This window comes from Mustela lutreola, chromosome 1, assembly GCF_030435805.1.
Source record: "Mustela lutreola isolate mMusLut2 chromosome 1, mMusLut2.pri, whole genome shotgun sequence".
NCBI lineage: Eukaryota > Metazoa > Chordata > Mammalia > Carnivora > Mustelidae > Mustela > Mustela lutreola.
Genome location: NC_081290.1, coordinates 133285631 through 133309104, shown reverse-complemented (window position 1 = coordinate 133309104; position 23474 = coordinate 133285631).

Here is a 23474-nt window from a genome sequence, read left to right as displayed (position 1 = left end):
ACATATGCAGATGTCTGCGATTGTGCCCTATAAAAAACTAGCCTGTAAGACCAAGGGGCGTCGCTCTCTTCGGAAGCGGCCCTGGCTGGTCAGTCTGACTTCTAATGCTTGGCATAGAATAAAGCTTTACATAACTTTCACTTTGTCTCAGCCTCATTTCCCTGGCCGGTCAGCCTAACTTCTAATGCTTGGCATAGAATAAGGCTTTGCGTAACTTTGTCTCAGTCTCGTTCCTTTGATAACGGACCCAACACTGAGACTCATAGTCAAATTACTCTGGTCACTAGTTATATGATGATTGTCAGGTAATTATAGTGGTGAGTTTATTTCATTTTCTATATCTTGTGCCCATCTTTGGCTTCTCCCCTAATTTCCTGTGGCTTAATCTTGGTTTAATAGCCCCCAAGTACATTTAGAGATACCCTTCTGAGCATAGTTCACATGCCCATGAAACCAGCCCGGGAAGCATTCTTGATTTAAACAACCTCTACCTGCTTCTCCTCCAGTCCTTCACTTCACCAAATGGCAAACTTACCCATCCAACAGTTTAAACTAAAGACTTTTGTGTCATTCTTTTTTTTTTTTTTTTTAAAGATTTTTATTTATTTATTTGACACAGAGAGAGATCACAAGGAGGCAGAGAGGCAGGCAGAGGGAGAGGGGGAAGCAGGCTCCCTGCTGAGCAGAGAGCCCAATGCAGGGCTTGTTCCCAGGACCCTGAGATCATGACCTGAACCGAAGGCAGAGGCTTAACCCGCTGAGCCACCCAGGTGCCCCTTTTTGTGTCATTCTTGAAATCTTTCTTTTCCTCATACTTATGGGGCTCACAATCTACGGACAGTCCCAGTTTACATTTGTGTCTCCAACAAAAATTATAGGAGTCTTCATTTTCAAGGTGTTCTGACTTGGGTAAAAAATTATATGTTCACTCAATTCCAGTTCTATGGGATATTCCATATGACACATCAAAAGTCCTATTGGCACTACCTTCAAAATATATCCAATACCTGTTCACTTCTCCCCATTTCCAATACTCCATCATAGTCCGTGTATTATTCTCTCTTAGTTGTATCCTAGAAACAGCCTTCAATCTAGTCTTCCTGCTTTCATAATTGCTCCATTATAGTCTATTCTCCATACAGAACCAAACTTACATCACTTCCTTGCTACAACATTCCAGTAGCATCTTATCTGAGAATAAATCTTACCATCTTATCAGGCCCTAAAAGAAAAGGCCAGAGGTGATCTTGTTTCTGCTTTTCTTTTCATACTATGTGTTAACCCTCCTCTTACCCATCCCCCCCCCCCCCAGCTTTAGTAGAACTCTTGCTCTCTTGTGAACACATTGAATTCAACTCTCACGTTTGCAGTTTTAATCCTCTCTGACTAGAGCACTCTCCCGAGCTCTTTGCTGAAATACAGCCTTGTTTTCATTCAGGTACTTCTCCACTCAAAAATCAACTCTTTGAGAGACTTTCCTGGCCACTATTTTTCTTTTTTAAAAAAAGATTTTATTTATTTATTTGTAAGAGAGAGAGAGACAGTGAGAGAGGGAACACAAGCAGGGGGAGTGGGAGAGGGAGAAGCAGGCTTCCCGCTGAGCAGGGAGCCTGATGAGGGGCTCAATTCCAGGACCCTGGGATCATGACCTGAGCCGAAGGCAGATCCCCAATGACTGAGCCAACTAGGTGCCCCCTGGCCACTATTTTTGAAAGTAACTGTCCTGATTCAGTTTAGTAAACAGAAATAACTGTAGGTATTTCAGTCAGAAAGGAGTTTAACCTGAAAATTAAGAGCTTACTAAATCATTAAAAGGAAAGAAAATGAAGACTCCACCCCTGGCTTTGGGTCATGCCTCTGCAGGTTCAGGAAATGGTTGATGCCAACATTACTTTCACAGCTGCTGCCACATCGACCTCACACCTAAGCAGATATTAGGTAGTGGACTCTGATGGCCAGTAGTGCACACGTTCACATCTGCTGACGTCTGCAATCAGTTGCTACCAGTGCAGGAAAATGGCCTCTCCATCCCTGAACCTTCCATATCTTATGCAAGGGCACCCCTCTGGTAAAACTTAAACCGCACTTAGCGAGCTAGCTAAAAGGGAGTCCGGGAAATGCATTCCTAATTCTTCAAATCTAGCATAACTAGAGGACATAGAATGGACAGGACTGGAGGCAGAGTACCAAGAGACTCTATTTGGCACATGCTTCCCTGGGCCCTGTCACACTCTCTTCTTGCCTTGCTTTATTTTTCTCCAGAGCCCTTATCACTACCTGAAATATTTATTTATTTGCATGTTATTCTCTGTCTTTTCTAATAGACTCTAAAGTCCAAGATGGGGACTAGAAAGATGTCTGATGGCTCAGAGAACAGACAGTGCTTGGGAAATATGGGCTGTATGTATAATGAATAAAGAAATCAATCAATATATATCTGCTTTGGATCGATAGTCATATTCAAAATGTGAAAATAAATAGCATGTTCCATGTTGTATAGGAACTATTATCAGAGGATGATTCCATTGGATAGGAAAAGGGGAAGCCATTAAAAGTTAAATTGGTAAATTGAGGAGAAACTCAATTTTAGGTTGACAATATTTTGTGGGGAATGAAAACAATCAATTAATCATACTTTTGTAACTGGAACTGGAAATCATATTACTTCTTTTAGAGAAAAGAAAGGAAAGGTTCTCTGACCTTGGAAATATTCATAACTTTCCATTACTTTTTCTACCTCTCACTGCTCTCCAGAGGGGCTTGATCTAGTTTATGGGACTGTGAAAATCCTGTGTACGCTGACCTAGCATTTTTTCTTTCACTCACAGGATCTGACCACTGTCAGGCCAAATGTTAGAAGTCAGCAAGGCCAAGCTCTGACCCTGCAGGGAGGAGCCTGCAACTGTCTGACTGTTGTGACCATGCCTGCGAAGTTCTGTTCAAGTCACAGAAAATTATTTTGACTTCAGGGATGGAACTATGTTCTTCAATAACAAAGCAGGCGTTTTACACTTAGTTATCCATCGTGTCTATTGCAGCAGTCTCCAAACTTATATACACATAGGAATCACCTAAGAACTTTCAAGTATACTGAGGCCTGGGTCACCTCTGGAGATGCTGATGTAATTGCTTCGCAGTGCAGGCTAGAGAATTGGGATGTTTAAGAGCTCCCAGGTGATTGTAATAATCAACCAAGGTTGCATGCCATTGCTTTATGGAAAGGAGTGTCTTCAAAACCCAACTGAACAGATTGAAATTGATAGGAAATTACTATCTATCTTATGTTATGGGTTCAATTGTGTCCTCCACAAAGATATGTTGAAGTCCCAACTCCTGGTACCTATGAAGGTGACCTTATTTGGAACTAGAGTCTTTGCACATGTAACCAAGTTAGGATGAGACTACGATGGTGGGTAATCCAGCATGACTGGTGTCTGTAAGAGAAGAGGCGCAGAAAGGCAGAAAGGTGATTGCCATGTGAAGGCAGAAGCAGGTACTGGAGTTATACTGTCACAAGCCAGGCAATGCCTGGGGCTCTGGAAAAGTGAGTGAGGCAAGGAAGGATCTTGTCTTAGTACCTTTGGAGGGAGGTCTCTGGGTGGATGTCTAGCCTCCAGAACTGTGAAAAAAACAGTTGTTTTCTATTGTTTTAAGCTACCCAATTTGGGCACTTTGTTATGAAAGCCCTAAGAAACTAATACAAGTTATTTGAAAGCACTTTACCAAAGCACTTTTGAAGACTATCACACACTTAGAGATCTCATAATTCCAAGTACAGCCTTGAAGAAGGCTGTTGGATGTTGCTAAGCTCTTCATTAACCAGAACCCTTTTGTCATCTACAGTCTGCTGTAGTTATTCCTCTGAGACTGAACTTGCAGAATCCCCCGGGGTCTCACTAATTATCATACTGCATCCCTTGCAAGAAAAATGGACACCTAGAAAAGGACTCAATTAATAATCCATACTTAAATATATACTAATTGCCTTTTCCCAAATCCATCAAAACTATTAAATTCCTAGTAACATGACCCCTATAAATCTAAGTAGTTACTTTGTATTGATATATGTACTCAGATATCACTTCTATAAAATAAATCTGCCCCCCTTAGAATTTATACTATCTAGGCACATGGTTATATATGTGTCTTCCTCCTACCTACTGGGTGAATTGGACCCAAGCATCCATATGATCTAATGATAACTTGCTTAGATTACCCTATGAAATATTTTGCATGATGAGACATAGAAAGAGAATTTGAATGTATTAAATTACCTTGAGATAATATGAACTAAAGAAATAAGGACAGGAGAGAGACCATAAAAAAATCCTCCATTTCTGAATTTGGCTTCCTTTATTCTAGTTCTAGACTATCTGTAGCTTTTGATAGACTCTTTTAAGATAGTATAAGCCTCCATTTGAGACCAAAGACCCAAATTAGAATATTGTATGTGTGGCAAGTCATTTACTTAAATGTAATCTACTACTCAAGTTTATGCATATGCAAGGTCAGTGCCCTTGAAGATTTCAAAAAGGATATTAACTAGCTGTAGTATACCTGAGAAAATATCTTCCTATTTCCAAAGTATATTACAGAAATCTCATGACCAAATCAAAAGTGGAATGTTGGGCCATGGGTACAATTCCAGCCACAGTGATATCTTATTGGTTTATTCTTTATTTTAAATTGGACATTTGTAATTAAAAAATATGTATTTTTTTCTTCTATTAAAAAATTAGGTCTGAGGACAATATGCTAACATTCTTATGGAAGAACAGTTTTCTGGATTAGAATAGAGGCTACCTGTTTTGCACAGTGCTTGTATTTCCCAGTTTTCTATAGTTTGTCTGAGTGTCAGTTTCCTTTTGCAATTGGTTTTACACTATTTGTTTTATAATACAGAGGCCTGAGCTCATGGTATCTTAGGAGTGTGGCTATGAATGTTCCAGAAACAAAAAGAAGACAGATATTTTTTGTTGTTGTTAGAGTTAAGAATATTTTTATATAATTAATATGAAGACGAAGTATGCTTTATTTTTACTGTACTCTTACTTTTTAATTACATTAAAATGTAATTTACAAAAGAATTAGGAAAGCTTGAGAAGGATTGGTGTTAATACTTGCTTATTTTTTATTTTTTAAAAGATTTTATTTATTTGTTAGAGAAAGTGAGAGAGAGAGAGCACATAAGTGGGGGTAGTGACAGGCAAAGGAAAAAGCAGGCTCCCTGCTGAGTGAGAAGCCCCCAAACAGGACTTGATTCCAAGAACCTGGGAGCGTGACTTGAGCAGCACACAGACACTTAACTGACTGAGCCACCCAGGCATTCCGAATACTTCTTTAAATGTATGGTTGAATTTACCAGTGAAATTATCTTGTCCTGGACTTTTCTTTGTTGGAAGATTTTTGTTTACTGATTCAGTCTCCTTATTTGTTTTTGGTCTGTTCAGATTTTCTAATTTTTTCATGGTTCAATCTTGGTAAATTGTGCATTTTTAGAAATGTATCTCTTGTCTGCAGGCAATTTTCTAAAACAGTGTTTTCCAGGGACTGGAGTCAGTTCACAGGCCACTGCAGGGTCCCTAGCTGGAACTGAGATCTATTGGCCTAAAACCCTATGCACCTGTCCTCCTGGACCCCCTGGCATGTGGTACTGCATCCCTTCCCTCCCACAAAGCCACTTTTGTCCATGGATGGATGCCAAATATTTTTTGCTGAGGGAAGAAAAAAATAAGGAATGTCTCACACTCCCATGATGCTGAAATCACCTCCTGGAGCTGTACTGAAATCATCCATTCATTTATTTTTTTTTAAGATTTTATTTATTTGTTTGACAGAGAGAGAGAGCACAAGCAGGTAGAGTGGCAGGCAGGACCCTGAGGTCATGACATGAGCTGAAGCAGACACTTCAAGACACTTCAGACCCTGACTGAACCACTCAGGCGTCCCTGAAATCATCCATTCCTTAAAGTTTAGCTTAATCTTGACTATTTACTCACCTGATCATTGTGACCATTACAATGGATACTTGATACTAGATGAATTCTAGTTTCCCAATTATTTTTTGTATTGATTCTTATCATATTGTTTATTAGGAAATCAACCATTTCCTCTAAATTTAAAAATTTTTGCTAGTTACACTCCTAAACTTGTATTATTTCATTCTGTCTCAACTTTTGTGTAATAAACTTATCATATTAATGAGATTTTACTATTTTACTTATTACCTATTTATTTTCCTATTTAATTAAATTCAGTTTGATAGACATTCATAAACACTTACCTCTCTGATTTAGGTTGAATTTTTTTTAAATTACTATTTAAGATACATAAATATATTTTTTTCTCTCTTGATCTCATTATCAAAGACATCACAGGTTGCACATTTTTACTAGGTGTAGATTGTTCTGTCTCAATAGTTGTACTTTCCTTTTCACTTCTCCTTACATAATTTGTAAACTATACTTTGACTTCTTTCCTGGTCTAAGGGTAATCTTAGCAACATATTTATGAGGTTCTTAGTAGTTATGCCATAATTTTAAAAGTATTTATTTCTAATCCTTAAGGATCCTGAACTAATAATATGTTTATCTATCATCTACCTATCTATCCATCTATCATCTCTTTATGCATCTATGTGTTCAGGTACTTAATAAAATTGTGTACATATTGAATAAACTTATATGTCTACTCAATCAAGTCAATTCATGGGATTATCTATTTGTATTTGTCTATCCTCAGTTTTTTTTTTTTTTACACTAAATCAAACAAGGCTCCTTTTGTTGTGCTTTCATAAGTTTCTCCTTGTATTCATAATCATTTTGCCTTATGTATTTAGCAGGTAAGTTTTAGTGTGTGTAAGTTTCTGACTACTGTAATTTCATACATTGTGTCTTTTGTGGCTAATTCTGTTTTTTTTTCTTTTAGTATTTTTCTTTTATAGCTTAAATTTTACTCGACCTCAGATTGACACCCCCTAGTTCCTTTTTGCATGTTCATTTGTCTGATTCTTTTGGCCCATCACTTTATTTTCAACCTCTCTCTAACAGTTTGTCTTTAGAGTTTTTTGAACACAGCATGTAGCTGGGGTTTATTTTTAGTCATCCCTGTAAACAGCATATTTTTGTTCAGACTCATTATGTTTACCATGATGGTGAATATACTTCTTTTTCTTCCAACTTATTTGTGGTTAGTTTTAATTTTATGTATATTTTTTCTTTTTCCCTTTTCTTGTTTTCCAAATGTGAGCAAGTTTCTATTTATTTCATTTTCTTTCCTTGTTAATTTGGAAACTTAATTGTATGGTTCCATTCTATAAATGCTTATAATTCTTTTTCCTATTATAATCAAAAATATATTTTAAATACTATTATTTGGCAACAAGATAACATGATTTTCATCCAAAAAGATGCACCACTAATCCATTACTTATCCTGTCTTTTTGTTTTAGATTATTAATTCCCTTTGAAGAATGTCTCTCCTCTTTAGAAGGAGCTATTTGTATTTATTGTCACATTCTTCAAACAATTTTATCCACTTATACTTAATTTCATAAATATTACCACTGGAAATATTGTTTGTCCTAAATGTATTTCTTTTGCCTTAATGAGTAAATGCATCTCAAGTTAATACATATCTTTTTAAAATTAACATATAATGTATTATTTGTTTCAGGTGTACAGGTCTGTGATTCATCAGTCTTACACAATTCACAGCACTCACCATAGCACATACCTTCTCCAACGTCCATAACCCAAATACAGCTCTTGATTCTAATCTTCGTTCACAAATTGGTAGACATGGGGCGCCCAGTTGGCTCAGTTGGTAGAATATGCAACTCTTGTTCTCAGGGTTGTGGGTTTGAAACCCATGTACCATGTGGAGCCCATTTTAAAAAAAGAAGGAAAGAGAGAAAGAAAGAAAGAAAGAAAGAAAGAAAGAAAGAAAGAAAGAAAGAAAGAAATTAATTGGTAGATCTTATTTTTACTAACTTCTAGTGTCCAGTGCTAGAGATGAGAAAGTAGGAATTGTTTTTTTAATTTATAGTAATTTCATTTTTTTGGCCTGCAACTTTGCAATTCCTTCTAAACCCTTCTAAATGCTCAGGCATTTAATCATCTATGCAGAAATATGCATCTTTTCCTACCAGTTCTGAATGAAATTGAGTGAGAACTACAATCTGTTTTCTTTCTTCATTTCAAGGGAAAAAAAAAGTTTAGTTACTTTTTTCTCCTCTGTTGATTCCTTTTCATTTTCCTGGAACTTTTTATGTTATGCTTTCTGGATCTTACATCCTAATCACTTACCTTTTCCATCATGATTTTTATCTCTTTATATTTTTCCACAATGCTTTGAAGGAAGACTTGAATTTTGTGGTCTGAATTATTTATTCTGGTCTCAAGAGTGACCAGAATCTTCAAATTGTCTACTAAATTGTTTGGTTGGAAAATTGTGCTATATTTTATATTTCCAAAATGTCTCTTTTGGGCTGAATCTCCGTAAGTGCTCTTACTATTTTTGTCAAGTTATTATCTCTTTCTAGCGGCTCTAGTTTCTTGGCTCAGATTCTTTTTCTTTTGTTTGATAATGCTCTGGTTGGCTTCTGGGTCCCTTTAAACAGGCTATTATGTTTTTCTGTTGGCTCATTGTTGTCAAATCTGAAGGAGAACCCTGAGTGACAGCAGTTTTACATAATGACATAGTATCTTATCTTTGGCCTGAAAATGTAGAAGGTTTTCATCTTGAGGAAGCCTGATTCCATCCTTGTCTCCCTCACTCAGGGGTAGGGAGGGCTTGGGCAATTTATTTGGTTTCTTTTTTTTTTTTTTTTTTTTAATCAAAAATATCTATGGCGCCTGGGTGGCTCAGTGAATTAAGCATATGCTTTTGGCTCAGGTCATGATACCAAGCTCCTGGAATGGAACTCCCTTGTTTGCCTCCCTTGACTGCTTCTCTCTCTCTCTCTGCCTCTCTCTCTCCCTGCTTGTGCTCTCGCTCTCTCTCTCATGCTGTCTCTCTCAAATAAATAAATAAAATCTTAAAAAAAAAAAAATCAGTCATTCTGATGCTCCAAGGGATCCATTGGATTTCTTTTTCTTTTTTTTTTTTTTTTTCCCATTGGCTTTCTATAGGCAAAACTTTTCTCAGGATCTGTCACTTCCTGCTTTCTATTTCTTACTCAGGAGACCCTGATCCTGGTCTAGAAACTGGCCTAGGCCAGGAGTGAAAAACCTCTGCCCACTTGTCTTTGTCACCCTCTCTACAAAATCCGAACCTGCATTCACACCTAGCTTCCTGTAGTCACTAGCATCTAGCCTAGAAGAAGCAAGCAGGTTAGAGCTGAGATGGAGAGAAAAGAGCACTATTCATGTCACTGTGCTCAGAAATCTTCTCCCCACACTCAGCCATGTCTGAAGCAACACAGTGAGCAGCTAACTATTCTATCTATCATCTATCTATCTATCTATCTATCTATCATCTATTTATATTTGAAACACAGGAATAGATTGAGAGAAAACCATTTCTTTTTCTCAACTTAGAAGGAATAAAAACAATACTAATCCTCATATAGCAATTAATATTTTTCAGACTTTATTCTAAGAGCCTTGCCCATCTTTGATGTATTCTTAATAAAAACCCTGAGAAGCAGCCTCCATCAACATCCTCAGATTAATAATGAAGAAATAGAGGTTAAGTTTAGAGGTTAAGAGGTTTAGAGGTTAAGAAATAGAGGTTAAGCCCAAGGTCACATATGTGAGGGGGACATGGGTGCCAAAGCAGGATTCAAATGTTGGAAATCTGACTTCAGAACTCACACCACTCTTAGCCACTACTCTATTATACTGCTGCCAATGAGTATGTCCTTTCACGAGGAAAGGGAACTGATCCTAAGCATCTTTTGTAAAGTGATAGGTCTTTTTTGCTAAACTGAGTTGTGATTGAAGAAAAAAGAAGAATCAAGTAAGATTTAATATTCCATGTAGAGTGTTATGGCAGAACCAGCCCTTGGCAACATTAGGAAACGTTAGGATTTGTTTATGTTCAGTATTTTCCCAATTTCCTGAGATCCTACTTCATCATTCTGGGATATGGATGACAGGAATCCACCCATTTTGGACCTCTAGGCCAGCAGTTGATAAACTATGGTCTATTGGCCATTTCTTTCCACTTTCTGTTTTTGTAAATGAAATTTTATAGGAACACAGACATACCCATTCACTTATTTTTTATCTCTGGCTGCTTCTGCACAGTCAGAAATGAGTAAGTTGCAGTAGAGACCAAACAGCCTGCAAAGTCTAAAATATTTACTATCTGATATTTACAGAGAAAGTTTGCTGAAACACTCTGGGTTAATATATTCTTTTTAAAAATTATTCTGGGGATTTTATCTTCCTAGCATTGCAGTTCACTTAATGTGAGTCTTATTTTCCTGGACTTTTGTTCTCTGTCTTGCAATGACAGAGCTAGCTATCTAAAACTATAAACTAAAGCGCACACACACACACACACACACATACATATATATATATATATATGTTGGTTTTTATGAATCCAGTCTTGGAAGATTGTGTATTTCTAGAAATGTATCATTCATATATATATATATATATATATATATATATATATATACACACACACATACATATATATGAATATTGAATATTCATATGAATACATGAATATTCATACATATATGAATATTGATGCTGGCTTTTATTGGTTCCTTTTGAAATTTTTTTATGAATCCAGTCTTGGAAGATGGTGTATTTCTAGAAATGTATCCTTTCCTTCTATGTTGTTCAGTTTCTTGGTATATAATTATTTATAGTATTGCCTTACGATCCTTTGTATTTTTGTGTTGTCAGTTGTAACTTTTATTTCTAATTTTATTTCTATGAGATTTCTCTCTTTTTCTTCATGAGCCTTTAGGTTTGTCAATTTTGTTTATCCATTCAAGAACCAGCTTTTAGCTTCATTAATCTTTTCTATTGTTTTTAGTCTCTATTTTATTTATTTTCACTCTGGTTTTAATTATTCCCTTTCTTCTATTAACTTGGGGAAACATTTGTTCTCCTTTTTCTAGTTTCTTTTGGTATAAAGTTAGAATATTTATTTGATTTTTTTTGTTTCTTGAAGTAGGCCTGTATTCGTACAAACCTACCAATTAGAGCTACTTTTACTGCATCCCGAAGATTTTGGATTACTGTATTTCCATTTTCATTTGTTTCAAGGTATTTTTTAAAATTTCCCCTTTGATTTCTTAGTTGGCTCAGAGGTTTTTCAGTCTTAAGTCGTTTAATCTCCACACATTTGTGATTTGCCCAGTTCTCTTTGGAAATAATTTCTATTTTCATATTACTGTGGTCAGAAAAGATGTTTGATATGATTTCAATCTTCTTTAAATTGTCTTATATTGAGGCCTAACATGTGATCTATACTAGAGAATATTTCATGTACACCTAAGAAGAATGTGTATTTTGCTGTTATTGTTTTGGATGGAATATTTTGGAGATTATATATATATATATATATATTTATTTATTTATTTATTTATTTATATTTTCATCAGGTCTAATGTGTCACAGAAAACTGAAAAACTGATGTTTCTTTGTTGATTTTCTGTCTGGATGATCTGTCCATTGATGGAAGTGAGGTATTAAAGGTCTGCAATATTATTGTAGGGCTGTATTATTTTATTGCTGTCAGTTTCTCCCTTTCTGTCTGTGAATATTTGCTTTATGATTTAGGTGATCCCATTTTGGGTGCATAGATGTTTATAAATGTTATATTATCTCATTAGATTGACCCCTTTATTATTATATAATGCCTTTATTTTTCTTATTATAGTCTGTCTTTTAAAATCCTATTTTATCTGGTAGCTGTATCAACTTTCTCTTCATTTCCATTTGCATAGAGTATCTTTATCTATACTTTAACTCTCAGTCTGTTCATATTCTCATATCTGAAATTAATCTCTTGAGACAACATATAGATAAATCTTGTGTTTTTATCTATTCAGCTATTCTACGGCTTTTGATTGGAGAATTTAATCCATTTTAATTTACATTTAATTTACATTTAAAGTAATTATTGATAGGTATCTGCGTATTGTCTTTTCGTCCATTGTTTTATACCTGTTTTTGCAATTCTTCTCTGTTTTTTCCCCTTCTCTTGCTCTATTCCCTTGTGATCTGATGATCACAAACTCCACACTGAACTCAGAGCTGGACATGGGGTTCCATCCTCCAACTGTAAGATTGTGATCTTAGCCAAAACCAAGAGTCTGATATTTAACCAACTGAGCCACCAAAGGTGCCCCAATCCATGACTTTCTAAAACATTATTTTAGTGTTATGTTTATATTCCATTCTCCTTATCTTTTGTGTAGCTACTACAGGATTTTGCTTTGTGATTACCATGAGGTTCATATATAATAACCTCTCTATATAACAGTCTATTTTAAATTGATAGCAACTTAAATTTGAATGCATTCTAAAACCTCTAAATTTTTACTTTTTGTATTTTACATCATTTTTATTTTTCATATCCCTTAAATAATTATTGTAGTTATAATTAATTTCCTGCTTTGTCTTTGAAACTTTACACTAGATGTATAAGTAATTAATCCACTACGTTTACTATATATTTGCCTGTGGCAGTGAGATTTTTATTTTCATATCTTTCTTATTACTAATAACTCTCTTTTTTTTTCTTTTCTGCTTAAAGAAGTCCCTCTAATATTTCTTGTAAGGTTGAATTAGTGGTGATGAACCCCTTTAGTTTTTGCTTATCCGCAGCTTTTATCTGTTTTTCGATTCTGAATGATAGCCTTGCTGGGTACTTCATTCTTGAAAGTTTCTTTCCTTTCAGCACTTCAAGCATATCATGCCATTCCCTTCTGGCCTATGACATTTTTGCTGAAAGATTGATTGATACTCTTATGTGGGTTCCCTTATGAGGATACATAAAAAGTCATTTTTCTCTTGCTGCTTTTAAGAATCTCTTTTACTTTAATTTTGACATTTTAATTACAGTGTATTTTGATGTGGATCTCATTTGGTTCATCTTACTTGGACACTCTCTGGGATTCCTGGACCTGGTTTTATGTGTCTTTCCACAGGTTAGGGAAGTTTTCAGTCATTTTTTTCTTCAAATAAGTTTTGTGCCTCTTTCTCTCTCTTTTCCTTCTGGTAGCCCTATAATGTGAATGTTATTCCTCTTGATAACATTGTCCTATAGGTCTCATTAGCTATCTGCATGTTTTAATTTTTTTTTTTCCATTTGCTCCTCTGTTTGGATAGATTTCACTGTCCTATCATCCATGTCACTGATCCATCCTTCTGCTTTATCTAGTCTACGGTTGAACACTCCTAGTTTATTTTTCAGTTCAGTTATCGTAATCTTCAGTTTTGTCTGGTATACACACACACAGTTTGGTGTATGTTGAAGTTCTCAGTATATTTATCCATCCTTCTTCCAAGTTTAGTGGGCATTTTTATAACCATTACTTTGAACTCTTTAGCAGATAGATTACTTATCTATTTCATTGAGGTCTTTTTCTGAAGTTTTGTTTTATTCTTTCTTTTGGAACATAGTCTTCTGTTTCCTCATTTTGCTGGACTCTCTGTGTTTATTTCTGAGTATTATGTGAAACAGATCCCTCTACCAGTCTTGAAGGAGTAGGCTTGTGTAGGTGAAGAAACTTATTTTTCAACCTTGCCCTAGCTCTTGATTGACTTTGTGATTGTCCAAGTAGACTTCTTTATTCTTGACAATTCCCAATTGTTGAGGTAGTACAGAGGCCTGACAGTGTTTCTAAGGGAGTGATGTTAATACCTAGCTTCAGGGTGATTGGAAACCAGTTACTCAAGCAACAGTTTTTATATACATAAATATATATAGTCCTGTGGGACTGAAGCAAACTCCACACTGAACTCAGAGCTGGACATGGGGTTCCATCCTCCAACTGTAAGATTGTGATCTTAGCCAAAACCAAGAGTCTGATATTTAACCAACTGAGCCACCAAAGGTGTCCCAATCCATGACTTTCTAAAACATTATTTTAGCAAGTGACAAACTTTGTAAGATGGAGACTCTGTATCATATTAATTCAGCAATACACCAGAAAAAAAAAATTTTATGACTTTCTGTGTAAGGAGCTTGTATGTGAAAAATTGTAGCCTCCAGTTAAAATATTAACTTGGGTAAAAGATCCTGTTAGAATATTAATTTGGGTAAAATGAATCAGTATATTGTTTTGTAGAATGGTCTTTGTAATGCCAGGAATACAGAAGTAATAGAAATAGGAAGATAAATTTATCACATTCTGCTATATAGGAGAGAGTTAACACCCCATTTTCCTTCCTGCAATTGGTGGACATCCATATTTATCTTCTGAAACATTTAGACAGTCTATAGCTAAAATGTATCTGCTGTCTTCTTCTAGGGCTTTTGAAGCAATTTACAAAAAGAGGTAGTTGCTCTTGATATTTGAGGTGGCTCACTAAATAAATGACAGTCCCTTTTTCCTAGCACCTGAATTTGGAAGCAAATGACATAGGGGTCAAAAATACCAGAATACTAGCTTCGTTACTGGGAAGTTGTGTGGGCAATATAGCCCAGAGTACAGACAAGTGTTTTGCTACTGTTGCTCCAACACATTAATTTATCCCCTCAAACTATAGGATTGAGCTTACACATGGCTGAGAGCAAATAACAAACTAACCTCTCTGAAGACAATTAGGCTCCTTAACGAAGGCCAGATTCAGGGCCACCAAATAGAATATAGTATAAATGGTATTTCCACGGAGTTGCGAAAACAGAACTCCCATCCTCAGTAAAACATTCTCTTAACCTCCTTTGGGAAAGCATGAGATTTCAGGCAAAGAATGAGGACTAGAACAAAGAGGCTGGAGTGTTATTGTAGTGGAGCTCCTTCCATATGGAAACATCAGTACAGGGAGGATTAGAGTTGCTTCTTAAAGGTTTCATTTATTCTAGCAACATTTTCTCACACTACAATTAATGGGGAGATATAAAATGACTTATTACTTACTCCTGAAATTAATATGATCTTAGGGTTTTTTAAAAAATTTTTTAAAATTTATTTGTCAGAGAGAGAGAGAGAGAGCACAGGCAGGCAGAGTGGCTGGCAGAGACAAGGGGAGAAGCAGGCTCCCTGTGGAGCAAGGAGCCCAATGCAATACTCGAAACCAGGATGCTGGGATCATGACCTGAGCCAAAGGCAGCCACTTAACCAGCTGAGCCACCCAGGTGTCCCTGATCTTGGTTTTAACATCATTCAGTCAATTCAAGAAGAAAGAAGATGAGCAAAGATATTTGTAAAAAGAAAAAAGGATATGTTAATATTACCCAGCAAATGTTAAGCAAGTCTCAAAAAATGTGCCCACCATTGTAGTGTACTAGCTTCCAAGGATACTATAGAATCAGACATTACCTTTATTTTCAAAAAAGTTATAATTCAGTAGTTTAGGTAATAGTAATAAATATAAAACAGTAGTAAGTAATGCAACACAGAATATTAGCTATCATTGAGTATGACAAACTAAATGCACCATAGAGATTGAGGACAGCAGGACATATAATAGAATGCCATGTACTGGGAAACAAGAGGCCAGGATCCCTGTTTTAATAAAATCTGAGAAATTCTCAGCAAAGTCTTATCTAATCTCTTTAGGTTTCAACTTCCTATTCTATAAGATGAGGTGTTTGACTAGAACATGGTCTATATTAAAAGTTCATGTCTTTCCAAATATAATAGTACCAAAATAACTTTTGAAAATTTAAAAAGTTTCAATGAATTAAGTCCTACATATTTTGTTTTCCATATCAGATACTTAAGAGAAAAGAGGTAAAGAAAATATAAATTGGTGGAAAGGCAATAAAGAAATAGACAAATAAAGATAACTCATCAAAGAAACTAAGGAGGAAATCCAATGGTAAATATATAAAAGGCCCAAATAACATTTGCTAAAAAAACAGTGACAAAGAGTTGTGTATTTGGTGTCTGCAATTCAACTTACAAAAGGAACTGTGTGTTAGACCCTTTCCTGGAGTATAACTTCATATAAATGAGGCTGCAAGGTAGAATCTGATACACAGATATTTTTGTCCCGACCCTGGAATACTAATGCTTCAACAGAATGAAGTGTTGTCTTTACTGTGTACCCCTTAATAAGAAGTGTTAGAAAAGACAGAAAAAGACTCTTTCTTCTCATGTCCTCCAATTTCTCTAGCACTGCTTTATATCTTATGGAATGAGGAAATACAAATTTGGGTTTTTTCCTATTGGCAAAGAAAAATAGGCATTTTCTTGAAAAAATTTTTAAAAGGTTATGTTTTAGGTGATCTTGAGACTCCCTGAGAAAGGGCTGCTGTACCTGAACTTGCTAATACAGCTGGAGGGACCCTACCATACCCTGACTGATTTGGGGAGAAACTAATCCCATACTGGTTTTGCACACCACCTTGCCAGCCTCTCTGAGACAAGCCTCAAAACAGAGAATGTGTATGTGAGATGTGAGCATTTGAGGGAACTGGAAGGAAAGTGGGCAGATGTCGTGTCTCTAAACAAACCCAACGTCCTCTTTGTGTTTTTGTTTTAAATCTACTCCAAAGTATTTTGTAATATTTTTGCAATAGTTTTGCAATATTTTGGAGTGTTTGTGAGCCCCTGTTTGAAATCAAGAGGGTTAATATTTCTAATTTAATTTTGTGTAAGATAGTAAGAAGTATTCAGCCAACCAACCATGATTCAGATTTTCTCAGTAAATGTGAGGAGAATCAGTTTCTCAAAATTCCTTTATGCTTTCACAGACTATCAGTGGGACAGTTTGTGGCCAATGGATTTCATTTTATATGAAAGAAAAACTTCAGTTTCAGTTTTCTGTTGGTGTATATGTCTTAAGATGGAGATCACAGATAATATCTTTTGTTTAGTGAAACATTTCAGTGATCCTTTTGGTATGAAAGACAAGTAGGTCAGGAAAACTAACATCCTCTGCTTAATTGCTTAATAAAATAGCAGATATTTTGAATTTTGAGTCTCAAGACGTTGCTAGACAAGGTGAGGGAGACATGATGAGTGCAAGTTGTGGAAGAAAAAACACAAAAATTAAAAAATAAGCAAACAAACAGCCTTAGAATAAGGTAACTGGTGGGAAGATTTTTATTGTGGTTATGGTTCAATACCATTAAGGCACTGATATCCAGTGATAAAGATTGTTTTCTTTTATGTACTTTCATGTACTCTGCTAGTGTCCCCTTATTCTGCCAAAGCCCTGAGTTGAAGTTGGTTTACACCAAAAAGAATTCCAATGGAGGTTCAAAAGAAGAAACAAGGGATGAGATACACTTACAGAACTATGGGATAGGAAGAAAAGAAGGAAGCTATAAGAATTGAGATGGCCAGCAGGGATCAAACCATTCAGGAATAACTGGAATTTAAGTCTGGACAAAGAATTTAAGAGATGACAAAGAGAAATATAGCAGCTCCTTCCAAGAACTTCAGAAATTATTGGGACAGTGATCACTGCCAGAGTATTTGGGATGAGGGAGAATTGAACTATTCTAAGAAAGGAAAGAATCCAAATTTAGAGGGCTTGGGGCCACTGGGTAACACTTTCCCTTTAATGCCCATGGTATACAGAATCAGGCTGTGGTGCCCAGATCTCACTTTTGATATAGAGTTATTTGTTAAGCATAGATGAGCAAACACAATGCAAATTATTGTCAGGAGAATATACTTAAATAAATACAATATATTTAAAATGATATCACCTTTACTTTGGGTAATGATTTTGCTCTTCTTGGAGTTACACAAACCTTATCTTACATCTAGTGAATCACCAAACATTATTACTAACAGTTCATAAATTGGGATTTGAATTTTATAGGTTGAAATAATTGTGTTTGCTGTTCCTGTATGTGTGCAGCTAAGTGCACAGGCACCTATACCAGTGTGGATGCATGCACTTCACCAAAGAAGTCGTTGAATTATCCCACAGAATTAGAAAATACAGGCTCTTCTCTCTCTCACCTAATGGATGGAATGTCAACCTGAAGCCAGGGATTTTTAATATGGCTAGATGAACCCGTGTGTTGTTTATGCATTATTCATGGTTAATTTGGGGATTTCAGTGCTTGGCACTGCTGTCAGAAGAAAATGAAATACATAGATTAAAATAGGCATTGACTTTTTTTTTTTTTTTGACTTTTTTTTTACATTAGTTGATCTTTTTTCATTTTTAAAAAATTGTATTACTGAGCTATGTCTCTAAAATGAGCTTTCCTTAAAAGTAATATTCTTTGGGGACACTATTCCCTTTATGGACATATTTGATACTGGCATTCACAGATTGTGGTTTATACTTCTACTGCTCAGCCATCTTGAATGGCTTTGTTTTCAGATATGGCATGTAAATGGGGTATATAAACAATACAAAATCTGTCAGGTTGGGTTTCTTTTAATGTATTCTTGCCTAATATATTTAAACTGTATCAGTATTGTAACAAGCTTACATATAATACCTTAATTTTAACTTACCTTTAAAAAAATCTATTAACATCCCTTTCATTTTCTTATTGTTTTCAGATGTAAATATGCAGCTAGCTTCTCCTAATTTGCATTAATGAAGCAACACTGATTATTTCAGCCTTAATGTATCCCTATATATCATATCTATATATAATATAGCTATATTTCTATATCATTTCCATGCTAATGGATTCATTACACAAATGTAGGATGTACTCAAAGCTATGGAGTCAGTTGTGGAGAGAAACAGTCTCAAACAGGGAAGTGGAAGTCATAGAACTAGGCCATTGACATGAATGAATGAGAGAGTTGTCACATGTTTTATATTTTTAAAGAAAATTGGACAGGGGTGCCTAGGTGGCTCTGTCAGTTGGGCATCAGACTCTTGGTTTTGACTCAGGCATGATCTCATGGGTTGTGAAGTGGAGCACTCTGTAGGTGGCCCAACACCAGTGAAGGGTCTCTTGAGATTCCCTGTCTCTGCCCCTTCCCCTGCTCATTCTCTCTCTCTCAAGTAAATAAATAAAATATAAAATATAAAAAAGAAAAGAAAAGAAAAGAAAATTGGATATAACTATCATTGCCTCATTGTCCTGGATTTTAGGGTAGGAGTAAAATGATGTAGTGAAAAGAGCATGAATGTTGAAGTTTTGAGCTTGGGTCCAAATATTAGCTCTCTATTCTACCACTCACATTATTTTAGATGGTTTGTTCATCTTTTTAAGCCTTAGTTTCCTCATCTGCAATATGTAGCTAATACTACTCAAATTATATACTTGTGAGAATTATCTAAGATAATGAATAGAAAAGGGTCTAATACAATGGAGGCCCTCAGTAGTTGTTATTCTTCCTGTGATTTCTTATCTCAGTGGTCTCTAAAGCTCAGCTCCATCTTTGCATTGGCTTTAACTTAGCTTTTCAACCATCCTTCTGTTGCGTATTTTACTGACTATCTGCATATCCCGACTAGATTCTTTCCTTGGAGTGCAGGATATCAGGGTGTTACTCTTTATTTCTGAATATTTGGCACTTAGCACAGTGTATGATATGTTATATAATTAATAAAAAATAAATATTTACTTGTTGAATGTGTATACTCAATAAATTTCTATTTTTTGCCTGAGCTAGTTGAGGTTTTCTTTATTTTTCAAATGAAGGGGTTCTGGAAAATGCAGACATTGCATACTTAGAAGTGTGATATTTAAAAGCTCAGTCATCAAATGCAGAGTTGTCTGACGTAAGGGAAACAGGGAGATGGGGAGTTTCATCATGTCAGTCTGCTAAAAATGGGCAATCCTTGATATTTGATAGTGAAGCTGTTATTTAAATTATTTGGGCTTTCAGGAATCATTCTAAGAATATGTTAGCATATTGGAATATGTTGGCTATTCTTGCCCCCTGATGTGTTTTGAGAAAGACACACTTTACTTCAAACTCTAAATACCCATCTGAAAGTGGATTGAGGAACACAGAGCAAAGATATAGATTTAACTAAGGGAAACTTGTTTTAGGCTATACCTAAGAAATTGGGGGTAACACAGCTTCAGATAATCATTTGTCTTTTCTCATTTTGTACTCTCTCTGTAGGCAATTTTATCCATATATTTGGTGTCGATTAACTGCTATAGGCAAACAAATTCATATGTTTAGCCCTGATTTGCTCTCTGAGCTCCAGATCTATATCAGCTGTAGACTATTAACATTTTTTTTTACTTGAACTTTCTGTGGTACTGAATCCTGAACTTGTCCAAAATTGAACTCATGATTCTTGCTTCTCACTTGGAGTTCACTTGCTCATTCTCTAATCTGTTCCAATTTCAAAAAAATTATGCCAATTTCCATTTCCATTCACTTGTATGCCACAAATAAGTTTGAAACCTTGCTTTATCTCTCTCCTTCACTCTTGGTATTATTTTTCTATTGCTAACATAACACATTACCAAACATTTTATTACCTCAGAGTTTTGTAGGAAAGAAGTCTGGCACAGTGTGGCTAGAGTCCCTCCTCAGAGTCTCATTGAGCTAAAAGCAAGGTATTGGCCAGTTCTTTGGTCCTCACCTGGTTCTCAAAGTCCCCTTATAGGTTTACATACCTTCTCTATGGTCCTCTCCTTCAAGCCAGCAGTGACCCACAGCAAGCCCTTCTTATGGGTTGACTCTCTCTGACTTCCTCTTCTGTCACATCTTCATTTTTGTCTTGTTCTTCTTTTAAGAGCCCATATAATTACATTGGGTAGCCCTGGATAATCTTAGATATTCTCACTATTTTAAGGGCAGCTGATTAAAAATCTTAATTACATCTGCAAAATTGCTTTTGCTATGTAAAATAATGTAACCACTGGAGTAGCATGAAGAGGTAATTTTGCCTACAATATTCTAACTTTCAACATGAGACTTGATAATATTTTATTCTAAATATCTTTCAAATTTGTTTACTTCTGATGAGTTCTACTACCAATATCTTATTTCAAGTTGCCATCATTTCTCACACAGACAAGGCAATTATGTGCTAAATTGTGGGGTTGCCCCCCAAACCTGATCTTTTAATCTTTACATTGGCATATCAGTGAAACTGACAGAGAAGAATCCCCTAAAATTTCTTCTTGCATTAAAGCAATGAGGAAACTGATCAAAATTGTCAGAATTAACCTCAAAATTCTGGAAATTAACCAAAAGCTGGCAGCAAACAAGGAGTGTTTACTAAATAAAAATGGCTGAATCTCAGGGCACTTGGATGGTTCAGTCGGTTAAGTGTCTGCCTTCAGCCCAGGTCAAGATCCAGGGTCCTGGGATCAAGCCCCACATCAGGCTCCCTGCTCTGCTTCTCTCTTTCCTTCTGCCTGTTGCTCCTCTTAGTTGCACCTTCTCTTTCTGTCAAACAAACAAACAAACAAATAAATAAAATGGCTGAATCTCAGTAAGAGTAGTGAGATTTGTGGTATCTTAGGTTGCCATATACCCAATCACTTCTCCCAAGCATTCTGGTAGCTTTGAAAACTAATAACCCATAATCACAATGAAAACCAGGAACCTGGACACAACTGGAAGACAAGAACAGGTTTGCAACTCCTTCAAAATCTTATTCTCAGAGAATTATCATCATTTGATCTGTCAGGTAGTTTTATGAAAAAACCCACTTTCAGAATTGTTTTTATTGGCTCTGACATGGAGTTCAACCAGTGTGAAAATTCTCTTCCAACAGGACATTTGTTAAATTGATAGAGACAAAGGCTTAATTTTATAGTAAGCTGAGGAGATAGATAACAGGGCAAAAAAGTAGGTTCACCAAAATCTTAAAAGCAAAAATTAAGGAAGACAATGTCCATAATAAAGGAAAATCTTTGACATATTCCTGGGTACCTAGAAGGCCACACACCTGTTGGTTGTGTGAGGGTGTTGGGTGTGTATAGAGTTGGATATGTAAGCAGGGCTATGCAGATACTCAGGAAAGACCTGGGAAGGCCACAGGAACTCAACTTTTGCTGGCCTAGAGGCTCCGTGCAAGTAGAAAGCAAAAGCTAACATAGTACTTGGCTTAGTATTTGAGATGTGTTGCAATACAGAGTCCCCTGGCAAAGGTTAGGAATCTTACTGATCTCAGTTACTTGAAGAAATATCTGTCCAATTATTAGGTGACAACTAACCAGTGGCCAGTGACTACACCCCAAAAAACATACAAGTTTTATGAAATTAGGTCTTAAAAGTCATTAAGTAGGTAACAATAACAATAACAAATGGGTGGGGAGAGAGATGGGCTCTGACTTCCAGAGTTTACATTATGCTATTTTTAACTATTAATAACTATGCTATCACATTATGCAGTTTTTAACCAAAATGAAAAGACTTGCAAAGAAACAAGAAAGTGTGGCTTATATACAGAAAGAAAACAGTTCATAGCAATCAGTAGAAATCAGTCTCTTGTCCCTAAGGAAGCTGAGACATTGGACTTACTAGAAAAAAAAAAAATTAGATCAGCTATTTTAAATATGCTTAAGGAACTAATCTTTGAATAATTTCTTTATTCACGCAATTCACACTCATTTGTTTATTTAAATGTATTTTTTCTTTTTATGTCCCTATACCCTGCTTCAGATTCTCTGTGTCCTTGACACAAGGTCATTCATGCTCCTCACTCCCCCCCCCCCTTTCTATTTTTGCTTAACATTCCTGTGGGTTCTTCCCAGATAGAGTGCTGAATATCCTGAATATTCGGCTCTATGATAGTGCCATTTAATTCTCTTTTCACCATATGCAATCTATTCTTTACCAGTAGTTCTGCGCTTTTCACAGTGCCTAGAAAAGTGTGTCCCATGGTTACTGTACAACAAATTCTTTCAAACTGAAGTAAGATATTTACTATTTATACTTATATTTATTATTTACTTTCTGTCAATTTTTGCCTTTCTGGTTTTTTTTTTTTTTTTAATCACGATTTCAAAGTAGAAGCACATGTAGGTGGAAGACTATAGAGGAAATATTATTCAGGATAATAGGGTAATATTTTCTTCTCTCTCTGTATTTCTGAATTTTTCCCCAAATTGTCATTCTCATCCTTTTAGAAATGTTTAGAAATGAACTCCTGCTAATCCTGCTCTTATTTATTGCTTATTTTCTTTTTGTCTTGTTTTTTTTCAAATTTTATCATGTAAGTCTATTTAGAGACTATATGTAAGTTCACTCTTTCTCACCAGCTTTATGGAAAGACTCTTGGATTATTTTCTCTTCTTAGTTGGTGGAACAGGTGCATGCATGGCCCAGACTCATTGGTTCCCCTACCTGCTATCACATTTGCTCTTCACTATTTTTGCTTCTACAGTGTGCTAAGTCAATTAGAGCAAGTGTACTTCTACTAGAAATTTCCAGTTGTCCAGCTATGCCATCTAGGAATGTTTGAACAAGTTTATCTTGGGAAAGAGTT